At 37.7% G+C, this 21,936-nt stretch overlaps 1 protein-coding gene across 1 annotated transcript in view; it reads right to left on the reverse strand.

The window, feature by feature from the left end:
* LOC143039041 (neurobeachin-like) overlaps positions 1–21,936 on the reverse strand; it is a 668,097-nt gene that overhangs the window by 638,079 nt on the left and 8,082 nt on the right. The gene's annotated exons all lie outside the window — the stretch shown is intronic.

Below are 21,936 nucleotides of genomic sequence, written 5' to 3' on the forward strand. Positions count from 1 at the left end.
ACGGGTCACTACAAGCATAGCTCCTCTTCCTGTATAATACAACTAGGTATATACACATACACATACAGAGAATGTTCATTTTTTACACAAACTTGAAATATGTGAATTCACTTTAACACCTCTTAAAAAAAAAGATAAAATATTAACTTTGTGTGAATCTATCTATATATATATTTTTTTTTTTTGCACAAACTTGAAATATGTGAATTCACTTTAACACCTCTTAAAAAAATATGATAAAATATGCGGCGACATTGTGGCCACCCAGTACCAAAAAGAATATAAAGAAAATAGAAAGAATCCAGAGAGCAGCCACAAAAATGGCCCCTGCACTTGCAAACTTGTCATATGAGGAGAGATTGGTTAAACTGGAGTTACCAACACTGGAGCAAAGAAGAGAGGTGACCTACTGACCACCTACAGAATCATGAAGGGCACAGAAATACTCGATAGAGAGGACTTATTAAAATGGGACAAGAGAAACACCAGAGGACATGGAATGAAAATAAAAAAACATATAGAAGAGATCTGATAAGACTGATAAGACCAAGACTGGAGTACGCTGCAACACTAAGGACACCCAATACAAAAAAATATATATATAAGGCAAATAGAAAGAATCCAGAGCAACGATAAAGATGGCACCCAACACTTTTAAAATTGACATACGAGCAAAGATTGTCTAAACTGGAACTACCAACCCTGGAACAAGGTAGAGAAAGAGGTGTACTAGCTATTTACTGAATCATAAAAGGCATGGAAGTCCTTGACAGAGAAGACTTATTAAAGAAGAAGAAGAAAAAAAAAAAAAAAAAAAAAAAAAACATAGAGTGGTGGATGTTTGGAACAAACTGGATGAAACAATAGTGTGTGCAAACACCATACAAGAATTTAAGAACAAACTAGATATTGCGAGCTACAAAGACGGGTCACTACAAGCATAGCTCCTCTTCCTGTATAATACAACTAGGTATATACACATACACATACAGAGAATGTTCATTTTTTACACAAACTTGAAATATGTGAATTCACTTTAACACCTCTTAAAAAAAAAAGATAAAATATTAACTTTGTGTGAATCTATCTATATATATATATATATATATATATATATTTTTTTTTTTTTTGCACAAACTTGAAATATGTGAATTCACTTTAACACCTCTTAAAAAAATATGATAAAATATGCGGCGACATTGTGGCCACCCAGTACCAAAAAGAATATAAAGAAAATAGAAAGAATCCAGAGAGCAGCCACAAAAATGGCCCCTGCACTTGCAAACTTGTCATATGAGGAGAGATTGGCTAAACTGGAGTTACCAACACTGGAGCAAAGAAGAGAGGTGACCTACTGACCATCTACAGAATCATGAAGGGCAGAGAAATACTCGATAGAGAGGACTTGTTAAAATGGGACAAGAGAAACACCAGAGGGCATGGAAAGAAAATAAAAAAAACATATAGAAGAGATATGAAGAAAAACAGTTCTCCACATAGAGTGGTGGACACTTGGAACAAACTGGACAAAAAAGTAGTGTGCGCAAAAACCATTCGTGAATTTAAGAGCAAACTAGACACTGTGAGATACAAAGGCGGGACACCACGAGTGTAGCTCCCCTTCCCGTAAAATACATACACCAAAGGCTTTTTCCCCCTTACAAGGGAGGTAGCCAAAAAGAAAAAGGCATAAAAACCATTCCCACCCATTCTATCCCTAATACACTCCACTCCCCTCCACCCTCTACCCTCCCTCTTATCTTGGGAGAGAAAAAAGTAGTAGTAATTAGAGACAAATACTTGAATTGGGAAGAAATGAAAAGTGGTGTTCTGCAAGGTTTGGTACTGGTTCTTATCATGTTTGTCATATATATAAACAACATGGATGATGGAGTAGAGTCTTATATGAATTTCTTCACAGATGATGCAAAAATACTAAGAAAGTAAGAGCAGAGGAGGATTGTATATCATTACAGTTAGACCTGGACAAAATCTAGAAATGGACTCAAAAGTGGGAAGTGAACTTCAATATCAAGAAGTGTAGTGTAATGGAGTTTGGAAAGAGTAAAAATAGAATATCAAGAAATTATAAAATTGGTGAATCGGGTACACAACACAAACACTTTCACAAAGACTCGCATACCACATGCAGAGTGGGGTGATAAACTCATACATGACAAAATTTCACAAAAACAGCATATCAAGAGAACAACTAAACAAGAACACAATGATAATTGCCAAGAATAACAATAAAACAAAATTAAAATGCATGGAGGGTGTGATGATTAGATATTATATGCCACTAATTAACATCCAACAAAATATGTGTAGGTTGTTATAGATGTTTGAGTTGAATGCTGCCATTGTAGTTTTTTGTTGTGTTCTATTGGTGGTGCTTTTGAAATGTATTATAAAGTATGTTAATTGTCTAGTGTTCTGGTGTAGAATTGTGTTCCTGTCATTTTCATGCAATGTTTTATTGGGAATATTTTGGTTTCTGTATGCAGGTGTACTAAAGGGGTAGTTTTGGTGCATCTCATTACTATTCTAAGTGCTTCATCCTGCAATGTTTGTAAATTTTTTGTGTTTGATTTGCTGATTATTGGGAACTATGGTGTGGAGGCATATTCTATGGTGGTTCTCATGAACTGTTTATAGATGGTTATTAGTTTCTTTTTCTTTCCAAAATCAGAACTAGTCATTATTTTTAATAGGTTTCTTGGTTATTTTTGCTATCAAGTCCTTGGCACATGGGCTGAATGTCATATGAGTATCAAATGTTAGTCCCAGAGTTTTGGGGTTCTTTTCTAATAGAAGAGTTTGGCCCTCTCATTTTATTACAGGATTTTTTTTTTTTTAATTCATGGTCTTCTGGAGTGAGCAATGTTACTATTGATTTCTGGGGTGAAGTCTCCACTGCTATTTTTTTTTTGCCATTACTGCTATTTTCTATCTACTGTGCTAGGTTATTATTTTCAAGTCTTCTGCATATGAGAAAAAAACTGGTGTTTAGTTCTGGTTCAGAAGTTGGTAGATGACTTATGAAAATATTAAACAGTAAAGATGAAAGTATTGCACCCTGAGGACTCCATAGTATATTCTTTGTGTAACTGAGATTTGGTTGTTTTGGGTTACTTTGCACTGTCTACCTGCTGTAAAGTTGGCTAACCACGTCCTATTATTGTTATGGATACCTGCCTCAATGATCTTTATGGATATCATGTGTGTAGGGACCTTACTGAAAGCTTTGTTCACATCAGAGAGGGAGAAGGGGAGAGGGAGGGAGAGGGAAGGAGAGAAGGTAAAGGGAGACTGCTTTCAAATGATAAAAGAAGAAAAGATTTAACAAGAATCAAGTACAATTCCCTTGTAGCTCCAGTATAAGCTACCCAAAGTCAGCTGGAACTAACAAAATGGGTGAACATGACAAACAGGAACATAGATGAATATGAAAATGTGGGTTTTCATCATCAAGGGTGCCAAAGCTTGGATTTTAATGCTAATGACTAAATCCCCTTGGGATATAATGAAAGTCCAAAATTAGTTTCTGCAGCAGAAGGCTCATCAAGGACTTGGCACAGGGTGTCAGAGGGACTGAAGAAGGGGAGGATACAAATGGAGGCAAAGTATAAAGAAGAGGGGAGGAGGATTAAATGGAGGAGGGGATGGAGAAGGAAAAGGAGGAGGCCAAACAAAGAGGAGGAAGTGATGAAGAGAGGAGAGATGAGGGGAGGGGGGAAGAGAGGAGAGAGAAGAGGTGAATAGGAATGAAGTAGAGAGGAGAGATGAGGAGATGAGAGAAGAGAATCAAATGGATGATGGCAGAGAGGGAGAAGAGAAGAATTTAAAAGATGGTGGCAGAGAGGGAGGACAAAAAGAATAAAATGAATGAGATGGGGAAATTTGTAAAGGGATTAGTGGGAAGGGGAGATGATGGAAAGACAGATAAATTAAAAAAGCAAATCCATTACAAAAGCAAAAGAGAAGATTTGGGAGTGTTGATAAAAGACAAAATGTCACCTGACAGACATATCTGCAAGATTGTAGGAAAGACATTCAAACTGCTGCATAAGATTATAGAGGCACTTTATTGATGAAGAGATGATGAAAAAAATAATAGAAACCGTGATTCATCCAAGACTAGAATATGCATCAGTGGGTCACCACACAGAGTAAAGGATGTAAACAAGATAGCAAGGATACAAGAGGAAACAAACAAACTGGTTCCCAGCCTGGTAGATAATCCATATGAGGAGAGACGGGGGTCTGTCAATTTTGAAAGCTCTCAAAAAGAATGAGAAGATATCACTATATTCAGGTCACTAAAGGGGACAGACTACATTGACAGAGAAGACATCTTGATTAGGAATAGGGCGGCTTTAAGAAATCATCAGTCCAAGTTGAGAAAGACATGTCAAAAGGATGTGAAGATACAGTTTTCCATACATATGCATAACTACTTGGAAAAGCTCACAAGGTGATACAGTCCATGTTTGAACAATACACGAGTTCAAACCTAAGTATGATGATTGGAAAATGAAGATATACTGCCCTTCTTTTATCATGAATAGTGTGATGTTGTACCAATAAATGATGCTGGTGATGTAAAACAACATTTATTTACCGGTATACCATGACATGTTGATGACAATCATTTAAACTTTCAAGTACCAGTTATTTATGGCTAAACTACAGAAATAAGCTGTATATTTGGTAAGATAGTTAATATGAACAAACTGGTTACCAGTATAGTAAATATGGTCTACAAAACAAGTCTACATAGCTCTGAGTACAGGAGGTTTGAGCTATAGGGGTCTAAGACAAGCTCAACCCAGACTCCTAGTTTAAACCTTGTGCTTTTAGCACTATGGAGACTTGTATTTAGACAAATAATCAATAATTCTTTTTTTCTTTTACTTTTCATCGAGCCCCTAATATCAGATAATAATAATAATCAAAAAATGTCTAAACATATTGACTATTACTTGAGGATATACAGTACTATTCAAACATACACTACAACCTATCATCAATACCAAACAATACATTCATACAAAAGTACATTCACACCCAGGTCAAATAAATAAATTCTTTAAGGCAGACCACCAATTTCAATACTTCACCAACACACTACAGACATTAACTCCCATAGAAAAATCTCTCAAGAGAAAAGTATGAACCACACATGCATGTTAGCATTCAGGACATCATCCAGCTCTAAGACAATATCAACACAGAATAAGCCTGGTCACAGAATCAAACTGCTCCACATATCAGCAGGATTGTGGGAGAGATATATGGACTAGTGCAGAAGATTAAAATGGCATTTCACTATATGGATGAAAGGATGATAAGGAGGAAAAAGAATCATAGAATCCCTGATACGTCCAAGACATATGCATCAGTAGTATGGTTCCCACACAGACTGAAAATTATAAGCAAAATCAAGATAATACAAAGGGTAGTAACCAAACTGGTCCCTAGCCTGGCAGATAAACCATACGAGGAGAGACTAAAAGCAATGGGTCTGCCAACTTTGAAGGATCGAAGAGAAAGAGGTGATAGGATTACACAAAAGAGATCTCTTGATTAAAGATGGGAGGGCTTTAAGAGGTCATAGGAACAAATTAAGAAAGATTACATGTCTAAAGGATGTGAAGAAATACAGTTTTTCATACAGATGCATAACTACTTGGAATAGCTTAGGAAGTGATATAGCCCAAGCTCAAACAATATGCGAGTTCAAATCTAAATATGATAATTGGAAATCAAGGATGTAGATTAAGTTAGAATTGTACATTTGAGGACAGGAGATGGGACCCAATGTGGATTGTTCCTTTCCTGTATACTACAATTAGGTAAATACAATCACAACACTGAGGAAACTGAAAACCTCATCATACAATACCCTGCTCTGATAATCCCTAGATAACAACAAAATATTTCTTCCATGAGTGAACTTTTCTGTAGTATGTGTGAGCAAAATTTGATGCAGCCCAAAGGGATTTCTCCCCGTCTTCTCCTTTTATGCAATGGGAGGACGGAGAGGGGGGATTGCCGATTTAATGAAGCAGCCTTGCTGTGGATGTGCTGTGTCTTGTGACACTGCTTCTGACCCAGGGCAATGGACAAGGTACAGGGATGACCCGTCATCCAGGAGGTGCTAAGATAAGAGGGAGGGTGGAAGGGTGTGGAGTGTATTCAGGGATGAAGTGGGTGGGAATGATTTTATGCCTTTTCCTTTTTGGCTACCTCCCTTTTAAGGGGGAAAAAGCCTTGGTATATGTATGTATGTATGAGTGAACTATAGGCCCATCCACTGGTCGTTACCATTTATTTGGGAGCGGTGGGTCTCCTGCAAGAGAGATCCCGGGGCAATGAACTGAAAGAGTGATTGACAGGTTGACTGTATATTCCAACATTTCTTTATTACTTGTTTTCCTGTTTACTGTATTTGTTTCCCAGTTTTTTTCTTCTTCTTGCTTTCTAGTTTTATCTTTGTAGTTCTTTTTCTTGTTTGATTAGATTGTGTTTGCTTTTTTGTTTCTCTTTTTTTTAATACACACACACATACACACATAAAAGTACAGACATCATAAAAATACTTAAATGTGTGGAAAGATTTAAGATATATGGGGCATATAACAGCAAAATGACAAGAAGGAAAAATGACTAGAAAAAGTGGAAATAAATGCAGATACATTGGGGAAATAAAATAAAAAAGTAAAAAGATACAGCAACAGAGTATTGAAAGAATATAACAGTAGATAGACACAACAGAGAGTGAAGAAGATAAAGAAGGTGCAAGGAAAATCCAAGGAGCACAAATGGTTAAGATGAACAAGGAATACAAATGAGTAGGTTGGAAAACAGAGATCATGCAAATCATACAATCAAGTTGGGGTTTCATGTCCTCCTCACCAGCCACCAGGAATAAACCATTTTTATATAAATAACTGATGATTTTTTTTGCAAATATGGGACTCTGTTACTAACTTGTAAAAAGTTGCAGTACAATATGAATGATTTAATTCAATTTTTATTTTAATGTTAATTTTATCATTCTGGGTGTTATCAATTCTAGTTGTGTAATATAAAGATAATAATTGCCTCAATTTTTACTAAATGGAAAACCTGCTACCCCACAGCAATTGCTGTTGTCATTCCCTAGACTGTCTGGCTGAGCAGTCTTGTCTCCCTGAGGATTGCTATGACTGGAACAGGATTTTCCCACATACCCCTTATGCAGTGTATATTGTGTTGTTGGCATGCATGACTGTATACAATGCAGTCTTCCATAATGTGTTGTAAAGTACAGGGAGAAGTGTTGCATCCTGGACAGTTGTCTGTGATGTGGTCATCCAGCCTTTTCTGGTAAATCAGAAGGGCTGGATGGTGACCACACCCCAGTCTGGCCAGGTGGACTCTGTCCTCTTGTGGAAGAGTGGATTCAAAGAGTCTGGCATGCAGCCATGCGTTGCCAACCTCACAGTGGTTGGTAAAATTCCTGGGATCCTCCCTTAGAGCTTTCTGGGAAGAAACTTTGGACTCTTGTCTGTGCTGTATTGGAATGGGACTATTTCTATGTCATCAGCTGAAAGTAGTAGTAGTAGTAGTAGTAGGAGGAGGAAGGGTGTTGTCTCTGGCTATCATATCTCCATGTATAATAAGGTGTTAGAAATACAGTTGAAGTTCACAGAGGGAAATTCTCGGCCTAGTCTGAGGACTGAGTATCAGCCCCTCAGATCTGCACCTCCTGAAGGAGGTGAGGGGGCTGATGATTTTTGAAAATGGGCAGCTCTACCGTCCACCACAGGCAAACCATCACTGTTCCCAGTGATGGTATAAGGACTGCTTAATCTAAATAAATTTAATTTGGATAAAAATTTCTGAATTCTTGATTAAGATTATTACACAACATCTGAAACAAAACTTATCAAACTTATAATTTCAAGAGATTCTGGTATCAATGATGGATATCAGCCACTTATATTCAAAGTCAATCAATACTTTCATCTCTAAGCAAGGTATTCTGACCCCAGGACACAACCTATATTTCTCAGTCAATTTCTACCATTTCCTCCCTACATAAAAACAGTTCCACATCAATAAAGTATGTATAACAGTTCAAAGTTTCTTCCTAGAGAAAGTTCAAGAGGGAATGACAACCATAGCACAAGACAAGACATTTGGAAATTAACAAATAAGCATCAATCAATCAAACCATTTCCCCAGGTCTCTCTTGCAAAAGACCCATGGTCCCCAACAAATGGCAACCACTGGATTGGACCATATATCACTCCAGGAAGAAATATTGTTGTCTGGGTATGGCTAAGGGGGGGGCAGTGCTCAGCAGTGTTCAGCATCCTCTGCAATGGCTGCATCTGAGGCAGCTCGCCTCTGTGGTCAGGTGCACTCTGTGTTGGTATTCAAGTGTTGGATGATGACCCAAATGCTGCTACACAAGCACAGCTCCTAAACTTCCCAAGAAGGACTTTTGTGGGGCAGTCTTGAAGGAACCAATGGAGAAGGATATTTGGTGGTCAGTCTTGGAGTGTCTGCTTTGTGATCTGGGCGTGAATGTGTTTTTGTATGGATGTGTTGTGTGGTGCTGGTGGAAGGTTGCTGTAGATGTTTCAGTAGTATAATGTTTATGATGTTTTCCCTCATTCAGCTGGTTGTGTTTATGTCATGTAATAGGGTGGGTGACTATGGCTGAGAGGTCTTGCATAGAGCTTATGTCCATGTCCATCATTTCTGTGTGATGTTTTATGGGGAGGATTCTGCCCCATATGTACAGGAACTTTATTGAGCTGGTTTTGGTGCATTCTGTCATTATTCTCAATGCTTTATTATATACTGTTTTGTCCTCGTAACTGTTGGGTACCATGCTATGGAAGTGCTGTGAAGCATAGTTCTCAAAAACCAGTTTCCTTATCTGCTGTCCAAGGAACAAACCATTATTAGATCATAAGAACATAAGAATGAAGGAGACTGCAAGAGACCATAAGGCCTACACTAGGCAGCTCTGTATCCACCACCACCTGTCATCCCCATACATAAAGTTGTCTAATTGTTTCTTAAAACAACTGATAGTTTCAGAGCTTACTACATGGTTACGAAGTTTATTCCATTCATCGACCACCCTATTAGTAAACCAATTCTTGCCAATTTCCTTCTTAAGTCTAAATTTGTCCAGTTTATAACCATTACTGCGAGTCCTGCAGTCCTCGGTTAAATACATAAGCATAGAAGCACAACTTATAATGGCCCTGCTCAAAAACAAGCTTCAAGCCTACAACCCCCAGAAAATAGGAAAATAACTGAAGAAATACAGAAAATCAAACAAAACAGTGAAGACACACCCTCTTTACCAGTAAAGATACAGGCGGGGCCATTGAAAAACCCCAAAGCTGATGACCCAGGCAGGATATCAAACATCCACCTCAAACACCTGGGCCAATATGCCACACAAGGTTTAACTGACATGTTTCACTACTCCTGGTTACAAGATGAGAGGGAGGAAAAGATGGTGGATGGGAGTGGAATGAGTGAGAATGAAATGGGTGGGAATGGGTATGCCTTTTGATTTGGCTACCTCCCTGGCAAGGGGGAAAAAGCCCTTAATATAGATTGGTATAGGTTACATGACAAAATCACATCAGGAAAAAAGCTTATATAACTCCTATTTCAAAACCAAACTCCCTGAAAATCCTGCACTATGCAGACCAATCTCACTACTATCCACCATACACAAACTAATGGAAAGGTGAGTAACAGCAATAATCAAATCAGAAATACAGTGAGACCTCTCATTAACAGACGTTAATTAGCTGTGTTTGCGGTGTTTTCGCTGTGTTTTCAGTGTTTTTGGTGCTGTTGTTTAGTGCATGCAATCACTATGCCACCCAAAAACCACTCCAAAACACTGAAAACATCGCAAACACAGCTAATTAACGTCCGTTAATGAGAGGTCTCACTATACCTACAAACATGGATTCAGGGAAGGCTACTCAACTGACACTGCTCACAAATACCACATAACAAGCACAGGAAGGATTGAATAAAGAAGCCCCACCAGAAAGACCAATTATGCCAGCCACTGATATAAACAAGACTTTTGACAAGACCACCAGACACACTATCCAAAAAGATCTTAGGGTCAGACATTCATAACAGCATCAAGTGATTAACTAATTTTATAGCAGGAAGACAATGCAACCAAATCTCAAGAACAAAAAGTTTATACAATGGAGTCCCTCTGGGTGCAATACTTTCTTCTTTGCTGTTTAATCTCTTCATATGTCATCTACCAACTTCTGAACCAGAATTAAACACCAATGTTCTCTCATATGTAGAAAACCCAACAATAATAACCCAGCACAGTAAATACAAAATAGTAGTAAAGAACACCCATGCCAATTTGAATAAACTAGAACAATAGCTCAACAATAACAGAATGGAATCCTCAACCCAGAAATCAACTATACCTTCACAACAGTTCCCAATAATCAGCAAGACGAACATAAACAACTTACATACTTTACAGGATAGATCACTGAGAGTAATAACAGAATGCAACAAAACTACCCCAATTGGACACCTGTGTAGAGAAACAAAATCCTCCCCATAGAACACTATATGAAAATGACGGGAACACAATTCTATGTCACAAAGCCCTTAACACCATACACCCCCCCCAAAAAAAAAAATATATATATATATATATATATATATATATTATATATATATATATATATTATACATATATATATTATATATATATATATATATATATATATTATATATATATAACTCAAACATTTATAACAACCTATCACCTATACCACACAAAATGGCCCCACAAGAATACATACACACTCAGACAAACTAAAAAATTTATTTTGCATGAGATGCATTGAAAAAAGACAAATTCTGACAGTTCTACAATTAAAAAATATGTTTTCCAACAATTCATTCCTAAACTCTGAAGCATTCACAACCAGATATAAATAAACATGACATAAATAAAAACACGGGGAAAAAAAAATACCAAAGGTGGAACGTATCAGCTGAGTAAGTGGAAGAGGAACTAGGGATGAGAAGAGAATTTATGCTGTGAAGGGGGAAAGTAAAATTGAGAAAAATTGGGGGTTGACATGAGAATGAAAGGGGAGACAAGAGCACAAGAGACGGAAAATAAAGAACAAAGGGAGAGGGCAGCTGCTGGACAATTGAGTCGGAGAGGTAGAATGGAACGACCACAAACTCGGGGTGGGGGGGGGAAGAGGTGGACAGGAGAGGGGAAAGAGGGGAATGGGGACAGGGGAGGAAAGGAGAGAGGTTGAAGAGGAGTAGGAGGAGTGGAGGAAAAACAGGATCTGGTTGGAGATGAAGATAATCAATAGGTGGGTAGGAAGAGGAAGAGGAGGATGAGAAGATGGAGGAGAAGGAGGAGAAGGAAGAAGAGGAGGAGAAGATGGAAGAGAAGGAGGTAGAGGAGGATGAGGAGGGGGAGGAGGAGGAGGAAGAGGAGGAGGAGGAAGAGGAGGAGGAGGAGGAAGAGGAGGAGGAAGAGGAGGAGGAGGAAGAGGAGGAGGAGAGGGGGGGTTAGGGATGGGAGAGAGGGGATTAGAAGCAAGAAGGGGGGAGGAGGAGCAGTAAGGAAGGAAGTAAGAGGAGGAAGTAAGAGAAGAGTAGAAAGAGCAAAATGAGGAGGAGGAGGAAGTGGAAGAGAAGAGTAGCAAGAGCAGAATGAAGGAGGAGGAGGAGGAGGAAGAGGAGGCAGAATAAAGGTAAGAGGAGTGAGAGGAAATTAGGAGAGGAGGTTGGCAAAGGATGATCAAGGAGTGGGGAGGAGGAGGAGCAAAGGGAGCAAGAAGGGGGCAGTCAGGAGGAGAAGGAAGAGAAGGAAGACAAGGTTGAACAAGAGGTATGAAGAGGAGGAGGAAGGGAAAGGAAAAGATGAAGAAGAAGGATGAGTAGCAGAATAAAGAAGAAGAGGGTCAAGATGAGGAGTACGGAGATGATCATGACAATGACGACAGAAGTGGTGGTGACAATGATGGTGGTGGTGGTGGTGATAGCAGTGGTGAAGAGAGGCTTAGGCACTCTCTCTGGAAAGACGCAGAGTGCAGGGTGATCTAATAGAGGTGTTCAAGTGGATCAAAGGCTTTAACAAGGGTGATGCAAACAAGGTCATCATATTAAAACAACAGGGCAGGACTCACAGTAATTGTTATAAACTGGACAAATTTAGATTTAAAAAGGAAATAGGCAAGAATTGGTTTACTAATAGGGTGGCTGACGAATGGAATAAACTTAGTAACCATGTAGTAAGCGCTGAAACTATCAGTTGTTTTAAGAAACAATTAGACAACTTTATGGATGGGGATGACAGGTGGTGATGGATAAGGAGCTGCCTAGTGTAGGCCTTGTGGTCTCTTGCAGTTTCCTTCATTCTTATGTTATGTTCTTATGAGGATGGTAATGAAGATGATCACCATTATCATGATGGTGATCATCGTGATTATAACAACAATAATTTTTACCTTGCCTTTCACTGACCAGAAATTCACAGCCCCATACAATTGGTAATAGCTACCAGGTCCGCCCACAGAAACTTCGGATTGGTCTGTACTGTATTAGTGTGGGATTATATGTATGTCATTGGTTGATGGTGGTAAGAGGTGGTTAGCAATTGCTGGTTGTCAGTTCTCCATGTGTGACAAGTGTAATACAACTGAACTTTAAAGTTGACTTATAAAGACAGTGGGGTCAGTCCAAAGACAGTCACCCCTTTTGAGGCTGCACATCCTGATGAAAGTATAGCTATTGACAGGTTTTTTAATTTGGGCACCTCTGCTGTCCAGGTTGTTGGACAACCACAGGCAGATGCTCAACACTGCTCCCATGGAGATGATAATCCTAATAATGACAAGAGAAAAGAGGAGGATGAGGATGAGGAGGAGGAAGAGGAGTTGGAAAAGGAGGCAGGTGGATGGCAGAGGATGGAAAGATACCGATGGCCTCTGCATTTTCTTTTTCGCTTTTAAAACTCCTTGCAGCAACTTAGAGCTTCAGCCATTTATTATGCCTGTTAAAAGTTTTCCAACATCATAAAATGAAGAAATCAGAAGACTTTCAGGACTGCACAACTTCAAGAGTTAGTTATTTCTATAAACAATCGTCACAATTATTTACTTTTTGTTTTCTGAGTGACAGAGAGGGGGAGAGAGAGAGAGAGAGAAAGAGAGGGGGATGGAGAGAGGGAGAGAGAATGAGAAAGAGAGAGAGAGAGAGAGAGAGAGGTGTGGGGAGAAAAGAAAGAGAGAGGAGACAGAGAGGGAGAGAGAAGATAGAAAAGATCAAGAGAAGGGATAGAAAGAGATAAGGGAGAGAATGAGAGACGGGAGAGAAAGAGAAGGAAAGGAGAGAAAGAGGTAGGAGAGAGGGGAGAGAAAGAGAGAGAGAAGGGAGAGAAAGAGTGAGAGAGAAGAGAGAGAGAAGAGAGAGAGAAGTGAGAGAAAGAGGTAGGAGAGGGGGAGAGATGGGAGACAGGGGAAAGAGGGAGAGGAGGGAGAGAGAAAAAGAGAGAGAGAGAGAGAGAGAAAGAGAGAGGGGGGACAGGGGAGAAGGGTGGGAGAGAGAAGAGAAAGGGGAGAAGGGTGGGAGAGAGAAGAGAAAGGGGAGAGAGAGAGAGAAGGGGAGAGAGAGAGAGGAGGGAGGGAGGGAAGAAAGAGAGAAGAGAAAGGGGAGAGAGAGAGAGAGAGAAGGGGAGAGAGACAGAGGAGGGAGGGAGAGAGGGAAGAAAGAGAGAGATAGAGGGAGACAGAGAGAAAGAGAGGAAAGAGAGAGGGGAAGAGAGGGGGAAGAGAGAGAGGGAGAAGAGAAAGGGGAGAGAAAGAAAAAAGAAAGAGAAAGGCAAGGGAGGGGAGAGAGAGAAAAAAGAAAGAGTGAGGGGAAGAGAGGGAGAAAGAGAAAAAGATGAAGAGAATGTGTGTGTGTGTCTGAGAGAAAGTGAGAGAAACAAATAATGAAAGAGAACAAGATAAAGAGAATGTGTGTGTGTTTGTGTGTGTGTGAGAGAAAGAGAGGAGAGTGGGGAAAGAGAGGGAGAGAGAGGAAGAGGGAGAGAGAGGAAGAGGGAGATGGAGAGGGAGGGAGGGAGAGAAATAATGGGAGAAGAACAAGATAAAGAGAATGTGTGTATTTACCTAGTTGTATTTTACGGGAAGGGGAGCTATGCTCGTAGTTTCCCGTCTTCATATCTCGTTTTATCTAGACGGTTTTTAAATTCGTGTATCATTTTTGCACACACAACATTTTCATCTAACTTGTTCCAAACATTCATTACCCTGTGGAGAAAGCTGTTCTTTTTCAGGTTTCTTCTATAACTGCCTTTCTTGATTTTTTTTCCGTGTCCTCTTGTATCTCTACTACCCCATTTTATTAGATCCTATCTATCAATAGTTTCTATGCTTTTCATGATTCTATAGTTATCAAGTCTCCTCTCTCTCTTCTTTGCTCTAATGTCTGTAGCTCAAATTTTGCAAGTCTCTCTTCATATGATAGTCCTGAGTGTTGGTGCCAATTTCGTAATTGCTCTTTGTATTCTTTCAAGTTTTGTTATACATTTTTTTGTACTTGGTGACCACGTCGTCGCTGCATATTCCAATCTTGGTCTTATCAAAGTGACTGGTATTTTCTTCACCATTTCTTTGTCCAGGTATGTAAATGCCACTTTGATTGTTCTTATTAAATTACAAGTTTCTCCAAAAATCTTGTTTATGTTTCTCAGGGGATATATTTTTCATAATAATGACTCCCAGGTCTTTCTCATTTTCTACTCATTTTATTTCTTCTTCTCTCAATTTATATGATCCCACTATTCTTTTTCTGCTTCTTCCAAATTCCATTATACTACAATTTTTAATGTTGAATTCCATCTCCCACTTCCTACTCCATTCCTATAATTTATCGAGATCACTCTGCAGCGACTCACAATCTTCTACAGTGTTAACTTTTTTCCAACAATTTTGCATCGTCCACAAAGAAGCTCATATAACTTTCAATTCCTTTATCCATATCATTAATATATATCTAGCAAACATTACTGGAGCCAGAACTGTTCCTTGTGGAAATCCACTAATCACTTCATCCCAATTAGAGTGTTTGTCTCTTATCACCACTCTCATTTTTCTTTCATGCAAGAAGTCTTCCATCCACTTCAGCAGTTTACCCTGTATTTCTCCTGCAGTTTCTAATTTCTTTAGCAATTTCTTATTAAGCACCTTATCAAAAGCTTTTTTCAAGTCTAGAGGGGCACAATCAGCCCATCCATCTCTTTCTTGTATTACATCTATTAGCCTTGAATAGAAACACATAAAGTTTGTGACGCATGATTGTCCTTGTCTAAATCCAAATTGCCTTGGATTTAGTATGTTGTTTTTTCCAAATGCCTTACCCATCTAATTTTGATCATTCTTTCACAAATTTTAGCTATCATACCTGTAAGAGAGACTGGTCTATAGTTAGTAGGGTCTTCCTGGTTTCCCCTTTTATATATTGGTACAATATTTGCTCTTTTCCAATCTTCTGAAACTTTTCCTTCTTTCAAGGAACTGTTTATTAGACTATGTATTTTGTCTGTTAGTTCACTCCTGCATTCTCTCAAAATCCAGTTTGCTATTTCATCTGGTTCATGCAATTTTCTGACATTGAGATTACTCAAGTGATTCATTATTTCATTCCTTGTTACTTCTATCTCTTTCATAGGGGGGTACTTTCTCCTACTTGACATCTCCAAGTTGTATGTTCTCCCACGTAAACACTGATTTAAAAGGCTAGTTCATAATTTCTGCCATTTCTATTTCCTGTGTACTCAACTCCTCCTTGTCGTAGTTTCTCTAATTCTTGTTTTTTTTTCAGTTTGTTTACATATCTGTAAAATAGTTTTAGCTGATCTTTACATTTTTCTATGAAATCTTTTTTGTATTTTCTCTTTTCTTCTCTGCACACTTGTACATATTCATTTCTATAACTAGTATATATTTTCCATTTTTCAGGTCTTTTGTCTTTTTTCCATTTTATCCAAGCTTTATCCCTTTTGTCTTTCAACTCCCTACATCTTTTGTTGTACCAACACTTTCCATATCCTTTTTCTTGCTTTTGTCTTGAAACATACTTTTCCACTCCTTATAAATTTTTGTTAAAATATTCCATTTCTCTTCTACTGTTGTTTCCTCCTTGTGTATCCTTTCCCATACTGTGTTTTGAAAGAATTCTCTTATTTCATAAAAATAAAAAAATTCCATACATCAATTTTCCCTTTCTATATTGTCCATTTTTTTTCATGTATTTTTCCTCATTTAGTTCCAGTTCAACCAATATGTGGTCACTTTTACTTATTGGTGTCTTATTTTCAATCTTGTCCACTATTTCGGGTTCTAATGTGATTATTAGGTCAAGTCTCAATGGGTCTTCCTCATTTCTATACCTAGTATTCACTTTTACTTATTGGTGTCTTATTTCCAATCTTGTCCACTATTTCGGGTTCTGATGTGATTATTAGGTCTAGTCTCAATGGGTCTTCCTCATTTCTATACCTAGTATTCTCTTGTATCTATTATGTCATTGTATGTTCTATAATCATATCAAGTAGTACATTTCCCCATAGGTCGTCTCCACCCTTCACTGTCATCTCTTCCCAGCAGATTTCTTTACAATTAAAGTCACCCATTATAACTATTGTTCCTCCATCTTCCATTATCTTATTTAGTGTTATCCTTGTATCTTCTAACATATTTTTGTGTTCTCTCTCTTCCCATGAAGCCATTTTAGGAGGCACATAATTTACCACAAACTTCCTGCTCTTCTTGTCCCTGTCCTCTATTTCCATCATAATCATTTCCACTCTTATTCTTTCCATATGTGTCATTCCTCACATTTATATACTTCTTAGTCAGGAACATAACTGCACCAATAATCCAATAATTATATACACCATGTCCTACGCTGTTGGGTGGTAATGGACCTTTCAATTTTGTCTCTACAATTCCCATTATGTCCGGTTCTTTTTCCTTCAGATAATCATTTAGATCATTGAAGCCTGTTATTAAGCCATCTATATTTGTGTAAGACACTTTTAATTTTCTGCTACCTCCATCCTGTTTTCTGTTTCCCTTCCCTTTTTCTCTGCTATGAACCATTTCCTCACTTTCATATCCACTACTCCCCAATAGTTTCTCTTAAGTCTGACTGCTCTTTTCTCATTTTTCCCTTAGCTTCTAGTCTTTTTATTTCTCTTCCTCTTTATTCATCTCTCTTTTTATCCATACATGTTTATATAGATCACTTTTTGCTAGTTTTCCTGTTTTTGCTAAGATATTCTCTGCTGTTGTTTGTGACCTGAATTTCACCTTAATTGGTCTGGTCTTATCTATACTGTATTGCATTTCCCTATTCTATATATTTCTTCAATTTCTTTTCCTGTTTCTTGTTCATCTTCTTGAACTACTTTTAATATCTTGTCTACTTTTTCCTTCTCCTCCTTTATATTTTTAGTCCTATTTGGATGCTTCTCTTCCATCCCTAATATAATTATACATTTCTTTTTATCCACCAAGTCTCTTACTATATTCTCCTTCTCCCTCATCACTTTAATAACTGTCCTTAGTTTCTTTCATCTGTTGTTTTACTCTATCTCTAAATTCAATTTTGTTGTTCTCTTGGACTTTTCTCCAACCCTGTACCTATTTTGCTATGGACTCTTTATTCTCTTTATTATTATTCTTTAATTCCTCATTCTCATCCTTTACTTCTTTTAACTTTCTTTTTAATTCTTTTATTTCTTTGTTTAGGTTTTGGTTCTCCTTCTTTAGTTCTTCCAATTTATCAACTCTTTGTGTAATCCATGTAAGCTGACTGAACCTAACCTCCCACTGTTTGTTCATTTTCTCTAGTTTTTCCTCTAGACTTGCTAATTGGGGGAGGTTGTCATCTCCTCCCTAAATCCATGGAAATAATTATCTTCACCTTCCATTGTGCTGCTCTTATCTATATTTCTATATATATATATATACTGGTTATAGAAATGAATATGTACAAGTGCGCAGAGAAGAAAAGAGAAAATATGAAAAGGATTTCATAGAAAAATGTAAAGATCAACCAAAACTATTTTATAGATATGTAAACATCAAAACTATTTTATAGATATGTAAATAACAAACAAGAATTAGTGAAACTACAACAAGGAGGAATAGAATACATAGAGGAAATAGAAATGGCAGAAATTATGAATTGAACAAGCATTTTAAATCAGTGTTTACAAAGAACATACAACTTAGAGATGTCGAGTGGGAGGAGAAAGTCCCCCCTATGACAGAGATAGAAGTAACAAGGAATGAAATAATGAATCACTTGAGTAATCTCGATGTCAGAAAATCGCATGGACCAGATGAAATGGCAAACTGGATTTTGAGATAATGCAGGGACAAACTAACAGACAAAATATATAGTCTAATAAGTAGTTCATTGAAGGAAGGAAAAGTTACAGAATATTGGAAAAGAGCAAATATAGTACCAATATATAAGGGGGAAACAAAGAAGACCCTACAAACTATAGACCAGTCTCTCTTACAAGTATAGTAGCAAAAATTTGTGAATGATCAAAATAAGATGGGTAAAGCATTTGGAAAAAAACAATGTACTAAACCCAAGGTAGTCTAGATTTAGACAAGGAAGATCATGTGTTACAAACTTAATGTGTTTCTATTCAAGACTAATAGAGATGGATGGGCTGATTGTGCCCCTCTAGACCTGAAAAAAGCTTTTGATAAGGTGCCACATAAGAAATTGCTAAAGAAATTAGAAACTGTAGGAGGGATACAGGGCAAACTACTGGAGTGGATGGAAGACTTCTTGCATGAAAGGAAAATGAGAGTAGTGATAAGAGGCAAATATTCCAATTGGGATGAGGTGATTAGTGAAGTTCCACAAGGAACAGTATTGGCCCCAATAATGTTTGCTATATATATTAATGATATGGATGAAGGAAGTGAAAGTTATATGAGCTTCTTCGCAGACAATGCAAAAATGTTGGAAAAAGTGAACATCGAAGAAGATTGTGAATTGCTGCAGAGTGATCTCAGTAAAGTATGGGAATGGGGTAGGAAGTGGGAGATGGAATTCAACATTAAGATGTGTAGTATAATGGAATTTGGAAGAAGCACAATAAGAATAGTGGGATCATATACATTGGGAGAGGAAGAAATAAAAAAGCGGAAAAAGAGAAGGACCTGGGAGTCATTATTATTAATATGTCCCCTGAGAAACATATAAACAAATTTTTTGGAGAAACTTATAATTTAATAAGATCAATCAAAGTGGCATTTACATACCTGGATGAAGAAATGGTGAAGAAAATACTAGTCACTTTGATAAGACCAAGATTGGAGTATGCAGCAATGACGTGGTCACCAAGTACAAAAAAATGTATAACAAAACTTGAAAGAATAAAGAGCAATTACGAAATTGGCACCAACGCTCTCAGAACTATCATATGAGGAGAGGCTGGCAAAACTTGAGCTACAGTCACTGAAGCAAAGAAGAGAGAGAGGAGACTTGATAACTATAGAATCATGAAAGGCATGGAAATTATTGATAGAGAGGATCTAATAAAATGGAATAGTAGAGATACAAGAGGACATGGAAATAAAATCAAGAAAGACAGTTATAGAACAGACCTGAAAAAGAACAGCCTTCCCCACAGGGTAATAGATGTTTGGAACAGGTTAGATGAGAAAGTGGTGTGTGCAAATATGATACACGAATTCAAAAACAGTCTAGATAAAATGAGATATGGAGTTGGGACACTACAAGCCTCCCTTTCCTGTAAAATACAACTAGGTATATACATATATATGTCAAAAGGATGTGAGGAAATACAATTTTCCATATAGATGTACAGTGAGACCTCTCATTAACGGACGTTAATTAGCTAAGTTTGCGGTGTTTTTGCTATGTTTTCAGTGTTTTTGGTGCTGTTGTTTAGTGGGTGCAATCACTATGCCACCCAAAAACCACTCCAAAACACCAAAAACACAGCGAAAACACCACAAACGCAGCTAATTAACGTCCGTTAATGAGAGGTCTCACTGTATATGTGGTATAACTTATGAAATGGCCCAAGCTCAAACAATATATGAGTTTAAGTTTAAAAATGATAACTGGAAATCAAAGATATAGATTACGTTGGAACCATACATGAGTTTGAGTCTAGGTACAGTGAGACCTCTCATTAACGGACGTTAATTATATGTGCTTGCAGTGTTTTCGGTGTTTTGGAGTGGTTTTTGGGTGGCATAGTGATTGCATGCACTAAACAACAGCACCAAAAACACAGCGAAAACACCGCAAGCACAGTTAATTAATGAGAGGTCTCACTGTATATCAGAAAATTAGAAATTAGGAGACAGGACGCAACGAGTCTTGCACCTTTCCCATAAACTACAATTAGGTAAATACACAGAAGAATCCAGAAACCATGGATACTGAAGCAATGGATTTCGGTAACTATGGGCAATTTCTGGAGAATAAAAATTTCAATCAAAATATGAAAAATCCTGCAGAACACTGGATGCTTTCAGTATTTTCATAGTTTTGTCTGTTCCATACACTTATATATGTACTTAGGGCTATATTTCAGAATTTTCTTTTAAATAACAATGTTATATTAATACTATACAAAGATCTAGGTCATGGTTGTATGATTACGCGTTTATTTGCAGACATACTTATTATCGACAACTGCCAACAACTTTGATGATATTGTTTTTTGTTAATATTGGCATTATAAATGATGATATTGTTTGTAATCAATATTGGCATAATAAATTATATATTTGTGCCACATCAATATCAAGATAGTCAAGATATGATACACTACCAACAACTTGACACAAGCTTCCAGACACCACGAACTGCCTTGTAGCTTGTGTTGTCTGTCATGTCCATATATCCAGGGCATATCGCAAATCTTGATTAATATCTTGATACTCATGTGGCCATATGCTTTCAAACTTGTAGATATGATAAAATGGTAGGAAAAAAAAAAAAAAAAAAAAGTGAACAGGACGGGAGTTAACTTAAGTAACAGAACTACTTCACAGTTCAGTTCAGGTTTTTTCTGATAACATTAAATTGTATTCATATAAGATGATGAATTTAGTTGTACTCCAACAACTCAACATTCAAAATATGTCCATCCTCAGACTTCCATTACAGTAGTTCGTCTTCCACAACTGGTCATGCTAATTAATGTCCACTGCCATCCAGTACCGTCCAGAGCTGTCAGATCATCATCCAGACTCTGTATGTTGCCTTCTAGATAGGATTGTACTAAAGACCAACGAGTAACATATTTGGACTGACAAGCAACACAAAATGACCAACAAACAGCATACGAATCACCATAATGCTTGTTTTTTGTGGTGAAGATTATTTCTAATACATTATATGTAGAAACAAGTAAAGAAATGTTTTTTTTTTACCGACAAACCCTGTCCTGAACTGCCAACACTTACCATTTCAAATTGAATGGCTTTATTTTTACCATTTAAGAGGTTGAGGAAGGGTTCCACCTCTTCTTTCTTCATAACCATGAAGATGTCGTCCACAAATCATACCCACATTTTCAGAGACATGGGGCTGCTGCCATCGCCACCTCCTCGAACTGCTGTATCACCATTTCAGCCATTACCACAGAAATTAGTGAGCCCATTGGTGTTCCAACCTTCTGATGATAGACTTTGTCCCTATACCAGAAGAGAGTAGAGTCCAAACACGAATTGACTACTCCCATAAGCTCCTCTGGTGACAGTTTCTCATTTTCCAAGAAGTCCTCCGCGCCCTCAATTTTAGCCAACGCAGCCTGTT

This window comes from Oratosquilla oratoria, chromosome 25 (assembly GCF_046742065.1).
Source record: "Oratosquilla oratoria isolate Oo_2021 chromosome 25, ASM4674206v1, whole genome shotgun sequence".
Taxonomy (NCBI): Eukaryota; Metazoa; Arthropoda; class Malacostraca; order Stomatopoda; family Squillidae; genus Oratosquilla; species Oratosquilla oratoria.